The 16,339-nt window shown below is 42.5% G+C and overlaps 1 non-coding gene across 1 annotated transcript; it reads left to right on the top strand.

Annotated features, from left to right (window-relative positions):
- The first annotated feature begins 16,040 nt into the window (after window positions 1–16,040).
- TRNAG-UCC (transfer RNA glycine (anticodon UCC)) lies at window positions 16,041–16,113 on the top strand. Its single transcript has one exon. It is a non-coding gene; the product is annotated as a tRNA-Gly (tRNA).
- The last annotated feature ends 226 nt before the right edge of the window (window positions 16,114–16,339 follow it).

Genomic DNA, 16,339 nt, shown 5'->3' on the forward strand with positions numbered 1-16,339 from the left:
GGGAGCAAAGCACAGATTACAATTTGTTCTAGTTCATCTTCCTCTCTGTTATCCTAATAGCTGAAACTGAAGACACCAGGATTTTCTCCTGCTAAACTTTTAGCTTGAAAAAGGGAAAAGAATCTGATTTCTCTTCCCACTTCATCTTGGCTCCAGATCAGGCACCTAAGTTTTTAAAGCAGAGGACAATGGAATAGACATGATTATGGATGTATTCAGAGAGCAGCAAGAGCAAAACAACTCCATGGAACTCAAAATACTTTTTAAAAAAGAAGATAATCTTTGCAGAATCCAGTAAGGAAGCACAAGAGCCCTCCCAGACCACCCACATGGTTGTGCGTTCAGAAACATCCAGAAGGAGGCCAACAATGTGACCCAGAGAGAAGGCAAATTAAAGCACGCAGCAGGGAATGAAGCTGGCACACCTGCATCCTCAATAACTAGGGTTTGTTTGAACAACTGTAGCCCTGAGAGAAGAAAATTCCACTATTGTAGTTGATTCAGAGAGAGGCATGCTACAGTTTCTTTGATATTCTACCGGAGTGGATCTGCAACAAGCAGCCAGGCTTGAGAATACAGAGCTCTTCGGTGGGAAGGTTTAGCATTAAGACCAAACGATGTCAGGAAAGCTCAATGGGAGGGACCCGGTGATTTCTACACGTGTGACTTGGATGCAGGGCAAGGCTGTTTACCCCTGATAGACTTGTGTGGCATCCATCTCTGTACCATGCCCTAAGGTGGCCAAGACAGTGGCGGGAGGTAGACCATGGTCTCCTTGATCTAACTGGAGAGGGACAAGGCAGCCCCACACTAATGATACTAACTGCCAGGAACATCAAACCCCAGTGCCCGGTGAGTGAAACAGCAGTGACAGCAGGAGGAGTCCGGCTGAGCAAAGACCCCCTGGAGTGGAGCTGAAGGAGAACTTTAATTAGACAGGAGGTCCTCACTCTCTCGCCTTCCTGACCACCTGCTCCTGGGCCTGTGGAACTTCACCTTGATAGTTCATTTAGGGCCACTCTAGTATCATCCATTACTGCCCTCCTTGTTCCTACTCAGGACTGATAGAAAAGTTGGGAACATAAGCTCCAGCTCTCCTGCCACTTCCTCGTGTTCCCAGCACTGGCCAAGGCTGCCTGGGAGGCTCTTTACCAGCTCAACCTTAACACCATATGGTGATGATGGTATCATGGTCCTGCTAACACACTCTTCAAGCCACATGTCTTCCTCGCAAGGCCCCTAACAGTTTTCATCCCCATTTCTCCAAATCTTCATGACCCCTTTCCCCAAAACACCTCTGAAACAGTCTCCTTCCTTCCCCAAATTATTAGCTTATTGATGTGCCTCATGGACCCCTGCAACCACTGGGGGTTTCTACTCCCTAGTTCCCTTTATTCATATCTTTGAATGATGCAGCTTCTGGGTAATTGATGATTTGTGCTTATCTGTATAACATCAGTGAATCTCTTCACTGTTCTAATACAGAGTTAACTTGGACTTAAATATTCCAGTGAGCTACCCACAATATAAGAAAAATTAAAAGTTATCTAAAAGCTTCTTAGTTTCCCCAAGACATACTCCAAGGTTGTTATCCTTAAGTATTATTGTATTATTTAACAATGCACTGGCTTCTGGGAAGAAACAAAGGTGTGTTTCAATGAGTTAACAATTTAAATCAGAGAAAGAAAATACACATGCATATATGTATATACATATACGTATTTCTAGGAAGTCAGGGAAAGCACAACAGGAAAGGAAATAAAATACTGAGAGACTGTTAATTACTTTGTAAGAATGATTGAGATGCATGGAGTGGTGTGTGTTTCTGGGCATGTGTTTAATAAACCTGGGAACCCACCAGAAGGTACTTTTGAGACTCTTGGAGTGTTGCTTTGATGACTTAAACCAGCAGCAAATTAGTTTCCAAATGGAAAAGGTTTCCTTTACTCAGTTTAAACAGTTGGTGTTAATTGTTCTAATTACTTTGACCAGTCCACCCACAGGTCTCTGGATCCTGGTGGTTAATCTCTGGCCATTTCCAGAAGGGTCATACCTTTCTACAAGTAGGCTTGTCACTGAGCATGGGCTGTAACCTACACATTCTTCCTACAGGAAGGAGTAAGATTCCAGAAAGGACAGAAATTCAAAGGTCCAGGGGATACAGTGGTGAGCAAAGCAGACAAGGTCTCTGTCTTCTTTGAGTTTACAGTGCAGTGCAGTGGACACGTTCGCTTGTGCACATGTGTGATTGTGTGTCAAATTATACCTGCTCTGGAGGTAGAGTCCTAGGAGAGCTCAGGTGAGGGACAGGGATACAAACTAGTCCAGGAATGGAAGTGGCCAGAGTTTTCTTTGAAAATGGGTGATTAAGCAATGGTGTGAGAGGTGGAGATGGGGAGAGAGCATCTGGACGTCCATTAGCACAAGAAAGGTGACACATTTGAGAAAACCGAACAATGCTGATCAGTGTAACTAGAATGCAGGCAAGACTGGTCAGATACGGGTCCCAGGAGCCAAACCAGGACCAGGTCAGGCAGGTCTTGTGGCTCACATGGACAATCTTGAATTTTATTTCAGGAACAATGGTGAGTCACTGAGGTATGTGAAACGATTGGATTTGTGGGGCAGTATCTACGAAGAGTGGAGCAAGGCATGAATGTTCAAAGTAGGCTTGCATCTGACCGATACAAAATAGTTCTTTGAATATCTCTCAAAGGTGTGTATGTCTTTCTACAGGAGAACCTTAAAACTGTCAGGGGAGGCTTTTATACTCTCAACATCTTCCTGGAATCTCTGCCCTTGACTGCCCAGATGGGGTGAACCCGGCTCTGCTTTGGCTCTGGAGAAAGTAGAGCTCTCTTGTGTGCTGTACGCCTGCCTTCCTGTGCTTCCTTCAGAGATCTACCCCGTAAGCTGGAGCTCGATCATGGAGTAACCGGGGAGGTGACCTAGGGAGCGGGGCGTGGGTCAGGTCAAGTTCCCATGTGGAAGAGGGTAGCTGGTACTTCCTTACCCTCACTCCCAGCTCTTCAGGGACAGGTGTTCGAACCTTGGGTTATGCCAGCTAACATGGACAGCTATGGAGTTTGGGCAATAATTCAGTATCCATTTAAAGTTAGCAACCTAAAAATCGAGCAAATCCAAAAAGATAAGTGAAAGCGGTGTCTTGAGGCACACCTCAGCTTAGAGAGAGCTCAAAATTAAGAAGGAAACTTTGCTGCTGCTTCTGAACCCCTGCTGCCTTTTTTGGTTCATCCCTGAGGACCGTCTCCCTCCTCTTGCCCTTTCTTCAGGCACCTCCTGGCACAACCCACTTCCTCTCCTCCTCTTCCCAGCCAGCAACTCTTGCTCAACTACCCATTCTGTCTCCTAACTACTTTCTTTTCTTTTTTTTTAACTCTCAATGATTTCCTTACAGAATGGAACCGAAAAGGGAAAAATGTATGAAGAAACTGTACACAACTATACTATGTCAAGAAGAACTTCCTCAGCATCAGGTCCAGTACATGGTAGATTGAGCTTCCAAGAAAATTAATGAGACCAATCACCCGAGTTATTTAAAAATCAACTGGACAAAGACACAGAGGATGTGCTGGCAGGAAGGCCCTAGTCTCAGCCGCACTGGAATGAAGAAAATTATCCTAATCGGATTCTTCTCTCGTCATCTTACTTTTTCTCTAGGGTGAATTCTTTAACTCGTGCTGAAATCAGTTCTATCCAAAGACAGCAAGATACACTACTTTTCTGTGGCCAAATTCATCAGAAACTAGAACAAAAGCAAGGAGGGGGGATATTAAAGAATCCCTTTTTCTTTTATTTTCTTTTACCTTGGCCATACTGCATAGCATCAAATATCCTAGTTCCCCAACTAGGGATCAAATCCATGGAATTCCCTTGCATTGGAAGCATGGAGTCTTAACCATTGGACCTCCAGGGAAGTCACAAGATTCCCTTTTTCAACTATCAAGAAACACCGTGGTCCCATGGGAGAAAATCAGTAGAGCTCTCATTCTTGGCCTGTCTTGCTTCTGTGATCAAAGGAAAAACTTTCTGGAATCAAGAGGGTAAATTCTGCTAACATTTCACGGTTAAAAACTTCTATGTTATACATAGCTTCCTGCAGTGTTTGCATATAATTTTTGTCCATCAACAAGTAAAATTTTATCCCCCAAACAGCATGTGTTCTCCCATTACATGTTTATGGCAATTTCTCTGAAATCCATTTGTTTTTTTATACAGCTTTGCAGAACACTGCAGAAAACTTTCAGACTTAAAATGTATGAAATATGAGCATTTCTATATTGGGGCAGATCAATGTCCTACCACCTAGCACTCTACGATCCAAGCAAAGATGTTATGGTTTTCTATCTTAGCATCAACAGATAAACATATCCCTTTACTCGACCCAAGACATCAGTGAAAAATCTACCATGATTGGATAATCAGATAGTACCTCATACTTGAAGCACTTGTACTTTATAAACTCTTTCACTAGTATCCACTCTTTTGATCTTCAGTTTGAATGTTATTAAGTCCAGCTTACAAATGAAGGATCTGAAGCTCAAACACAGGGAAATAACTTGCTCAGTGAATGATACAGAGAGAGCAAGGGCAGATTGGAACAAAATCCTGGATCTGTCTCCAAAACCCTGGGTTCTTCCCATTCTACCATCTTGCCCTTCTTGGGGAGTTAAGGGAGCCTCAGCCTAGAAACATCCAGATGATGAGTTTTAGATGCTGAATGCATCCTTTCTATACATCAAACCAAAAACCTACACCCTCCAATAGACTGGTTGTATCAATAAAAACAGCGTTCTAATCACTGACCCAGATGAAATAGCTGCTTATCTGCTTTCAAGTATTTTTCATTCATGGGGAATCAAGTATGAAAATTAATTTGAACTTGTGTCTCTGGGTTGAAGGAACTCACCTGGTCCCTGAAAACAAGATCCATTCTGTTCCCTTTTCAGAACCCTCTCCTCCTGGCCTCTTTACACCCCCAGGGCACCTACAAGTGTTCCCCTAGTACTGAGAACACTGTGTGTTGGAGTAACAGTAGCTTACTGCTGATTAGATTTAAAGGGGAGATCAAGAAATGTAAACCCACACAATGCCTTGAGCAGGAACTTCCTGTCTCCTCCAGCTGATTGGTTCTCTTGCCATTTCCAGGGACCATCAAAAATGGCCAAAACTTGACCCTAAGTGTTGCAAAGAGTAAAGGAAGCAATCTTATGAATGTAGAATTAATGCCTTACTGAAGGGAGTGTTAGTCACTCGGTCATGTCTGACTGTGCAACCCTGTGGACTATAGCCTTTCAGGCTCCTCCAACCATGGGATTTTCCAGGCAAGAATACTGCAGTTGGGTTGCTGTTCCCTTCTCCAGGGGATTTTCCCAACCCAGGGATCGAACCTGAGTCTCCTGGATATCAGGCAGATTCTTTACCACCTGAGCCACGAGGGAAGCCCTACTGAAGGGAACCTCAGTAAAAATATTAACAAGGTTCATCACTATCCCTGAGTGCAGGCAGGACCTGACACGTGCTTCTAACTAATAGAATATTGCAAAGGTGGTGGGATACTATTCCCAGCTGGGCTTGGTGAAGTAAACATCCATGTTCACAGAGCTCATCTCTTAAGATTAAGATGATGGTGTGGGGCATTGTTTTTAGTTTTCTGTTGCTCGCAACAGGAGTTATCCTCACTGATATTATACCACTGGCAAACTCAGAAGTCTGGTTTCCCAGGTTGATCTCCACAGCAACACAGATCAATCAGAATTATAGATTTTTAAGGGCTGAAAAGAACCCATTGGGTTTCTAGTCCAGCACACTTTCTTTATGAATTAATAAAGTCTACAGTGTTTGGAAAAGAACCCTCAAGTAGGTGACAAACTATATATCAAGACCAAATTTCTTGACCTGAAGTCAAATGAACTTTTTCGACTACTCCACACTACTTCAATAATACATTAAGAATCTTTTAGATAGTGATATTTGATAATCAACTATGTGCTCAGATTTCTGCTCTCACTTTAAAAAGACAATATTGAGAAATACTGCCCTTTGGAAAAATCAAAGAAAGACATACGAACATCTGTGCAACCAAGAAAATAGCAATAAAAATTCTGTGCCCCCTCCAACACTCTAAGATGATATAAGATTTTGTGGGACTTATATTTACCCACATCTAATTTTCTTATTTTTTCCATTTTTTTACTGTGGTAAAATACACATAGCATAGTATTCATAATAAAAGTAGTGAGTAGAAATCTAGCTGAACTACACTTGTTAAGGACCTCTTAACTATGTGTTTAACTCCAATACTTTGGCCACCTGATGCAAAGAACTGACTCATTGGAAAAGACCCTGATGCTAGAAAAGATCGAAGGTGGAAGGAGAAGGGGACGATGGAGGATGAAATGATTGGATGGCATCATCAACTTGATGGACATGAGTTTGAGTAAGCTCCAGGAGTTGGTGATGGACAGGGAAGCCTGGCATGCTGCAGTCCATGGGGTCACAAAGAGTCAGACACAACTGAGCGACTGAACTGGACTATGTATTTGCAATTACTCCCTCGTTTCCTTCCTGCTATCATTGTCATGTATTTTAATTTTACGTGTGCTATAAACACACAAAATATTGTTACTATATTTGCTTTAAACAAGCATGTATCATTTAGACCAGTTAAACTTAAGTAACTTTTTATTAAAAATAGGGTATTATCCTCTCTCTCCTGTCTCTTCTTCCCTTTTCTCAGCCACCATATCATTTATTGCAAGATATATTTTAGTCAATGAACTTGATCACAGTCTAATTTAATTGACAGGTTCTTAAAATTTATTTTAATAGAGCTATTTTTAATGGGATTCTGGATATAGGGTGAAGGTAAGAAACTCCCTATTTGACCATAATTTTCAATTCCTTTGTCATGTAATAAGTAATTTCTGAATTATAGCTATTAATAAAATTAAATTATCTATCCACAAAATGTAATATTATCTAGAAATTGTAAACTTTTCTTTGGTCATTTTTTTTTTAATACACAGTTCTACATGGTGCTGGAGCCAGAAGTGATCATTTGAACCTCCTATTTTACTTGTTTTCAGTGGGAAAAAAATTATGTTGATACCAAGAAACTATTCTTTTTAGAAAGGAACCAGCTAAAAGCACTGGATCAGGAATCATCTCTAAATATGGATTAGTATTACATCTGCTTCAAGAGGGCTTTGGGGACCTGTTTCAATCTGGTTTAATTATGGGATGTACATTCAAATGTAAAGGAAAGAGATTTTGCTTCTGGCTGTAACAGAATAGCTATAGCATCCTATCTTTTATTCTGTTCTGTAGCCAGCTTGTCCTAATGGATATCTACAGAACATCCTACCCTAAACTGCAGAATGTACGTTGTTTTCAATTTCACATCTGATACTCACCATAATAGATCAGATGCTAGGCCATAAAATAAGAATCAACACATTTGAAAAATTGAAATCAAGGAAAATATGTTCTCTGACCAAAATACAATTAAATTAGATATTAATAGCAAAAAGATATCTTTAAAAATCTCCATGTATTTAAAAATTAAATAACATACATCTAAATAGCCTATGTGTCACAGAAATCACAGAAGAAATGAGAAACATGAGAAACATGTTGCATTCATGAAAATTAAAATAGCATGTCAAAATATGTATGACGCAAACAAACAAGAATCTGCAATGAATCCATGCGCAGCACAAGGAATATAACCAATATTTTGTGATAACTATAAGTGGAGTGCATATGTGTCAGTTGCTCAGTCATGTCCAACTCTTTGCAACCCCATAGACTGTAGCCTACCAGGCTCCTCAGTCCAAGGAATTAATACTGGAGTGGGTAGCCAAGGAATTAATACTGGAGTGGGTAGCCATTCCCTCCTCCAGAGGATCTTCCCAACCCAGGGATCGAACCTGCATCTCCTGCGTTGCCGGCAGATTCTTTACCATCTTGCCACCAGGGAAGCCTATAAATGGAGTACAACCTTTAAAAATTGCAACTCACTATGTTGTACACCTGAAACATGTAATGTTGTGGCTCAACTATACTTCAATTTAAATAAATAATAAAATAAGAAGAAGTGTCTGCAGGAAAACGTATAACTTTGATTGCATTTTTAAATGATAAACATATAAAAATCAGTGTATGACAAAGATATTATAAGAAAAGAAAACTACAGGCAGACATCCCTTCTGAACATGGATTTTTTAATTATTTTTTTTATTTATAAGGTAAATCCAGAAATATATTAAGAAGCCAAGAAATTATGATCAAGTGGAAGCAGACATTTCACAAAAGAAGTTACATGAATGGGCAATAAGCATATGAAAAGATGCTCAACATTATTAGTCACCATGAAAATAGAAACACAATTACCACTTCACATACACTAAAATGACTAAAGTTAAAAGGCTAATGATACCATGTGTTGGTGAGGATACAGAGCAACTGGAACATTGTGTGTTGCTAATGGAAACATAAATTAGTACAATTGCTTTAGAGATCATTTGGCAATATGCTAAAAATTTAAATCTACATTTACCATATGATCTTGTAGTTCTTCTCCTAGATACTCACCTAGGAGAAATGAAAATGTATGTCTAGAAAAAAGACATTTGTTCACAGAAACTTCATCTATAGCAGTCCAAAACTGAAAACAATGCAAATGTCCCTCAACAGGTAAATGGATACATTGTGCTAGATTTATACAATTGTGTCTGACTGTGCAACCCCACAGACAGCAGCCCACCAGGCTCTGCCTTCCCTGGGATTCTCCAGGCAAGAACACTGGAGTGGGTTGCCATCTCCTTCTCCAATGCATGAAAGTGAAAAGTGAAAGTGAAGTCACTGAGTCGTGTCCAACTCGCAGCGACCCCATGGATTGCAGCCCACCAGTCTCCTCCCTCCATGGGATTTTCCAGGCAAGAGTACTGGAGTGGGGTGCCATTGCCTTCTCCATTTATACAATGGAATACCACTCAAAAACAAAAGGAAAAGACTACTGAAACGCACAATATGGAAGAATCTCAGAAACCACAGGCTGATTAAAAGAAGCCAGAAACAAAAGAGTGTGTGCCATATTGTTCCATTCATTTACAAATTTTGAGTAGGTACACCTAATCCATAGTAACAAAACCCAGAGGTTTCCTGGAGCTAGGAGTGAGGGGCATTGAGTGGAAAGGGACATGAAAACATTTGGAAGGGTGATAAAAATGTTCTGTATCTTGATCATGGTGATGGTTACATGGATGCATATATTTGCCAAAATGTTAAACCGTACACTTAAAACACATGCATTTGATTGTAGACAAATCACAATAAAGTTGGTTTTTAAAAAGAAAAAACAACAACAAAAAAGAAGAGTCAGCTGCAGGGGCAAAAATACTCTTCCTTGTTCAGATTACTCCCCAGATTACTCCTCCAGTTACTCAGATTTTTCACATGATATTGGCCCTTCCAAAGGACAGAGTGCTGAATGTGCTGATGAGCCCATGTGCCAAACTGACAGCTTCCTTTTAGTGACATCCAACTGTCACAAGCAGTGCCTGAGAGATGCCTTGAGATGTCCTTTAAATGGGTCTTATGTCTATGAACAGTGGAAGGATGGCAGTTCTGCTTTCCTGTCCCGGGGGATGAAGATGGCGTTCTGATTTAAGGACTGAGTAACTTCCTTGTCAGCATAACCAATGTGTTCTCCCAGTGGCTGTGATCAAGGGAGACTTGTTCTCTGGCCCCATGAGCAGACCTTCTCCCAGTTTGTTAGGATGGAGCAGGAAGAGCTGGCCGATTATGCAGAGGGAAACCAGAGGTGTTATATATCACTGGTGCCACATAATTCTCGCACTTGTCGACATCTAGTCATCTCTATAACTCAGCCATGCTTTAAAATGGCAAGCAGTTGTTTACTGGAGCCAACAGAGGTCTAGCAATTATAAAACTAATTACTAAGATGTCCCTGCAAAAAAAAAAAAAAAGCAGTAGTGAATAAGTATTCTCCTTGCAGTTTTTTTTTTACTAAGTTGTTATCAAGAAGCAAGTAACTTAGCTGGCATCCCCAGAAAGGGTCATGGTATGATTTTAGAGAATACATATAGCTGAAAGGACTTTTTCATGAATATTTTCCACTTAAATTTACCAGGGATGTTGAGAAGCATACTGCCAGGAAGAAATAAACCAGACAATGAAGGATACTTTACTGAACTCAAGGATTTACTAAATAAAGTGGCTCAGCCAGTAAAGAATCTGCCTGCAATGCAGGAGACCCAGGTTTGATCCCGGGGTCAGGAAGATCCCCTGGAGAAGAGAATGGCAACCCACTCCAGTATTCTTGCCTGGAGAATTCCATGGACAGAGGAGCCTGGTGGGTCACAATCCATGGGGTCGCAAAGAGCTAGACATGACTGAGTGACTAACACTTTCACTACTTTCACTTAACTTCCTCATCAAAAACTGACATTTGGTTCAGAATACAGTGAAACAAGGAAAGGGTATGTGGGTTTGTTGGGGGAGAGGGCAGTCTCAAAGGAGCCATCTGCTTCAATTCTGTTTAAAAAATTGTGAAGTTTGGTAGCTAGAGGGACCTAGAGCCTTCTAGTTCTGAGGTTCTAACCCTAGAGGAATGAAGTGGTAATGCCTGTGGGGGCTAGGAATCCAAGGCATATATGTCTCTGCTTCCAAGATAATTCTGTGCATTGAGGTTTTCTGCAAACACATTCTGTATTAAATAGTACACACACAGTTGTACTAAGTCAAGTGAGGGATTTGCCTGACATTTTTTAAGCGACATTGTCAAAGTCATCCAAGCATGAGTTCACGATTGCCTCTTCTGTCCCTTGCTAAGCCAGGCCCCTCCTTTAGCTGCCTGCCCGCCTCCACATGCCGCAACTTGGTGTCCCTGTCTAGACCCACTGGTCCAGCCCCACCTCGAGCCAGCCTGCCTCTCGGCTCCTTCATACACATCATGCCCTTTCTGCCCCTAGCTCACCCATAGTACCTTTGCTGAGAACGTCCCCTCTCCCTTCTGCTCCCCCTCTTTAAGTCACCCTGGCCTTCCCTGATCACTGTCTTCGCTGAAAACCTCCTCTAGCTACTGCACTCCACAAGATCCCGACATCCACACATTTCATGTCTCGGCAGTCCTCAGCACCGTAGTGGTTGACTTAATTGTTTTCCCTCTTGACTTGCTATGTCTGTGCTGCTCTCATCTTTCCACAGGTGATATGTCCTCTGAGAGCGAGGTTTGTGTCTTATATGGCTCGCCTGGTCCCCTGGGTGTCTTTCTCTGCCCTTCCTGATGCCCTGTGTTTCCCTCCATCCTGTTGAAGGAGCGAGTGCCAGGGAGCAACTATGCTCATCCCCTGGACCTTCCAAGAAGGAGAAGACCCTAGATTTCAGAGGCCAACCAGCCTCTAATAGTGTGGCAAAACCAATGCCAACAAACAATTTTTGATGGGTAGGTTTCGTCTCAAAGCATCACTCTATCTTGCCATTCACTACATCTCCATGCTTTGCTCTTTTTTTATGGCAACACCTTTCCCTTTCTGACTCACAAGATGGGATTGTCTTTTTCTGCTAATCCAGTGAAGTAGGAGCTCTGGATTCTCAAAGACTAGGATTGACAGACCGGAGAGGGCAATGGCACCCCACTCCAGTACTCCTGCCTGGAAAATCCCAAGGATGGAGGAGCCTGGTGGGCTGCAGTCCATGGGGTCGCTAAGAGTCGGACACGACTGAGCAACTTCACTTTCACTTTTCACTTTCATGCATTGGAGAAGGAAATGGCAACCCACTCCAGTGTTCTTGCCTGGAGAATCCCAGGGACGGGGGAGCCTGGTGGGCTGCCATCTGTGGGGTCGCACAGAGTCGGACACGACTGAAGTGACTTAGCAGCAGCAGCAGCAGCAGGATTGACAGACACCAGCTGGGTTTGTGAGCAGTGTCGTGATTTCTCATCCAGATTCTTCTTATCCAGTTAGGAGATTACAGAAATGTTTTGTGTTTACTTCATTACCAGAACTTTAATACTTAGAATTTTGCTTGATCCTTGCCACAAAGTTATGAGGATTTTTATTATACCAAGGAAGAAATGTATTCAACCAGTGTTTACCGAGTGTCCTCATGGGCCAACACTATGTGGTGGATATGAAGGGGAACCACACAGACCTCTTGTTTTTTAAATAAATGTATTTACTTATTTATTTGGCTGCTCTGAGAGTCGCAGCACACAGACTCTCTAGTTGTGACATGTGGGCTCAGTAGCTGTGGCTTGGACTTAGTTGCTCCTCAGCATGTTGGATCTTAATTTCCTGACCAGGGAGCACACTTGTGTCCCCTGCAAGATGGATTCTTAACCATTGGACCATCAGGGAAGTCCAGTTTTGTTTTGTTTTGATCCGAATAGTTGTTATTTATTAATCAGACACAAATTTAATCAGCAATGGACTTCAGTTGTGTCTCTCCCTGAACAGAAAGATGAGCGCATGTGCTTCTACTCTGCCATTTTAGAAAATCACCAGTTTCCTGTTCACTGTCTTGTGTTGTATCCAAAGAAAACGCATCTGAGAGTTCAGTTGAGCTGGACTCAGATTCCTCTGATGGAAGTGCCTGGGTTCCCAGGGAGCCACCAACACTTTTCCTTCGGCCTCCTTCCTCCTGAGAAATCTGTATGCAGGTCAAGAAGCAACAGTTAGAACTGGACATGGAACAACAGACTGGTTCCAAATTGGGAAAGGAGTACTCCAAGTTTGTATATTATCACCCTGCTTATTTAACTTGTATGCAAAATACATCATGAGAAATGCTGGAGTGGATGAAGCAGGAGCTGGAATCAAGATTGCTGGGAGAAATATCAATAACCTCAGATACGCAGATGACAACACCCTTATGGCAGAAAGAGAAGAATACTAAAGAGCTTCTTGATGAAAGTGAAAGAGGAGAGTGAAAAAGTTGGCTTAAAACCCAACATTCAGAAAACTAAGATCATGGCATTAGGTCCCATCACTTCATGGCAAATAGATGGGGTAACAATGGAAACAGTGAGAGACTTTATTTTGGGGGGCTCCAAAATCACTGCAGATGGTGACTGCAGCCATGAAATTAAAAGACACTTGCTCCTCGGAAGAAAAGCTATAACCAACCTAAACAGCAAATTAAAAAGCAGAGACATTACTTTGCCACCAAAGTTCGTCTAGTCAAGGCTTTGGTTTTTCCAGTGGTCATGTATGGATGTGAGAGTTGGACTATAAAGAAAGCTAAGTGCCGAAGAATTGATGCTTTTGAAATGTGGTGTTGGGAAAGGCTCTTGAGAGTCCCTTGGACTGCAAGGAGATCCAACCAGTCAATCCTAAAGGAAATCAACCCTGAATATTCATTGGAAGGACTGATGCTGAAACTGAAACTTCAATACTTTGGCCACCTGATGTGAAGAACTGACTCCTTGGAAAAGACCTTGATGCTGGGAAAGATTGAAGGCAGGAGGAGAAGGGGAAGACAGAGGATAAGATGGTTGTATGTCATCACTGACTCGATGGACATGAGTTTGAGTTGGTGATGGACAGGGAAGCCTGGTGTGCTGAAGTCCATGGAGTCACAGAGTTGGACACGACTGAGCGACTGAACTGAACTGAACTGAACAGAAAGTTTGGTGAGAAAGCATGCTGGAAAAAAAAAGTCAGTAAAAAATATCTGGTAACAACAAAAGGAAGCAACCACTCTCCTCTCAGAAATGCTGTTATGGCTTTCCCCTGAAACGGTAGCAACAAGAATGATTCCAGGCAGCTTGAAGAGGTGATTATTTTCCATCCAACCTGAAACACTGCACCTGACCCAAGGGATGATGATGTCCCAGTGGGTTGTACAGCTGCCATGGTGCAGACTCAGTCACAGAGCAGAGGGAATGTGACAGGTTGTTCTGGATCCACTGGAAACCCCATGTCCAGCTCTAGGTCTAAATGGAGAACTGTTGCCATGTCTTCCATCTCCTGTCTCCTGAGGTCCTGGGGAAGACCCCTCATCATCACCACAAATTTCTGCTATCTCATACTTGGAACCAAACTTCTTTTTTTTTTTTAATGTCTTTTTTACTCACACCTAACTCTAACCAAACTTCTTTTTTTTTTTTAACGTCTTTTTTACTCACACCTCCTGAAGGTGTGAGAAAAAAATAATAAAAAAAAAAGTTTGGTCAGCAAATAAACAAATAGAGCATCCCTGGTGGCTCAGATGTAAAAAATCCACCTGCAAAGCAGGATACTCAGGTTTGATCCCTGGGTCAGGAAGATCCCCTGGAGAAGAGAATGGCAACCCACTCCAGTATTCTTGCCTAGAGAATTCGATGGTCAGAGGAGTCTGAAAACAAGTTACACTCCACGTGGCTGCAAAGGGTCAGACATAACTGAGCAACTAACACACACACAAATAGGTAAATAATTCTGTGATAAGTGAACCCTGCTAACACCAGACTACCTTATGTGTGGTATTAATAAATGTGGATGGTTGTCCTTAGTCATCTGCTATACCCAGAGAGACCAGGGCAAAGTCTAATGATGGGATGCTCTTTTTTGAAGGAAGACAGTTCACCAAGTGGACGAAGCTTTAGAGAGAAAGAAGAGGGCTTTCTCTACAGAGGGAACAGGGTATGCAGAGATCTGGCAGCACTGGTTTGATGAACAGTGTTCAAAAACTTCATCCTGGGGGCAGGGCTAAGTTTCTTGGATACAAGATCCTGCTGCTCTTCAAGGCTTGACTTTAAGGATAATTCTCTTTCCATGGCACCTTTATCCCTAGTGGGACATGCCAGGCTCTCCCAAACACACTGAGTAAGCTTCCTGAAATGGAATGCTGCCGGCCCATTTGCCCTCCAAATGGGTACTCACGGCAAATCATCTCTGTTATTCTTGATTTCAAGCTGCCTCTCTCCAGACAAGTCGTCTCTATATACTAGCAAATTGCAACAGCTATGATCATAATAATAACATCACAAGAATAATCAAATGCTATTGAAACAAAATGCACCAATTTAGGCCAGGCTTCAGCTACTGTAATGTGCATTTAAGTTCATGCATATTTGTGATTTATAACAAAGACAGTGAGTGCCCTTTATGATTCCCTGGAAGCTGTGATAGACTACACTCTGCAATCCAGTTTTGTTTGGCCATTTATCTCCCCTTCCCCCCATCCTCAAGCTTGAAAGGAGGGAAACCACCCACTTGCTGCTATCTGAGCCCAGGTATACTAAGGTGAAGCTGAAGCCATGTGCGTGCGTGCATGCCAAGCTGCTTCTGTCATGTCTGATGCTCTGTGACCCGATGGACTGTAGCCCACCAGGCTCCTCTGTCCATGGGATTCTCCAGGCAAGAATACTGGAGTGGGTTGCCATGCCCTCCTCCAGGAGATCTTCCTGACCCAGGAACTGAAACCGTCTCTTATGTCTCCTACATTGGCAGGCGGGTTCTTTTCCACTACCACCACCTGGGAAGGCCAGGTTGGAGCCATGATGAACCACTAATTGATGATTCCATTCAATCCACTTTCCTCCAGCAGGACCAGACTGGGTCTGTGTAAATTACCTTCCCTCAGTCCCTTTATCACTTCTCTGAGGCTGGGTGGACTCTATGTTCCCCATGTCAGCTGGTTTCATGCTGCCTACTCTGGTAGCTTTCAGACTCTTGAAAGCAGACAGCATCTGCCACTAATCTGCTCTATGGAAAGAAGAAGTCTGGTTGCAATAGGAGCCAGAAGACTTTTTTTGAAGCTATATTTGCGTGTCAAGGACACTAGCTTTACTCCAATCATGTGTTTACTTGGGATGACCTGAGAAAAGCTGATGGAAGGTGGAATTAGAACTCTCCCAGCTCAGGGTAGGAGGACATGGCAACCCACTCCAGTATTCTTGTCTGGAGAATCCCATGGACAGAGGAGCCTGGCAGGCTACAGTCCATTGGATAACAAAGAGTTGGACACAACTGAAGTGACTTAGCACACACAAACACAGCTCAGGGACTTCCCTGGTGGTCCAGTGGTTAAGACTCTGCACTTCCAATGCAGAGGACATGAGTTCAATCCCTGGCCAGGGAACTAAGATTCTACATGCTACATGGTGTGGCCAAAAAAACCTTTTTATTAATAATAATAAAAGAGAACTCTCCCAGTTCAGGCCTCAGTACAGCTAGCAGGAGGCCCCATTGCTCTTCCACACCCATTTTAAATTTCATATTCCCCAGGTAAAGTCCTCTTTCCATCTGTAACGTTATCTGGGTACTCTTCACCTAGCTGAGCACTTTTTACAGTCTGCCAGGTACAA

The sequence above is a fragment of the Bos indicus genome, chromosome 26 (genome assembly GCF_029378745.1).
Source record: "Bos indicus isolate NIAB-ARS_2022 breed Sahiwal x Tharparkar chromosome 26, NIAB-ARS_B.indTharparkar_mat_pri_1.0, whole genome shotgun sequence".
Taxonomy (NCBI): Eukaryota; Metazoa; Chordata; class Mammalia; order Artiodactyla; family Bovidae; genus Bos; species Bos indicus.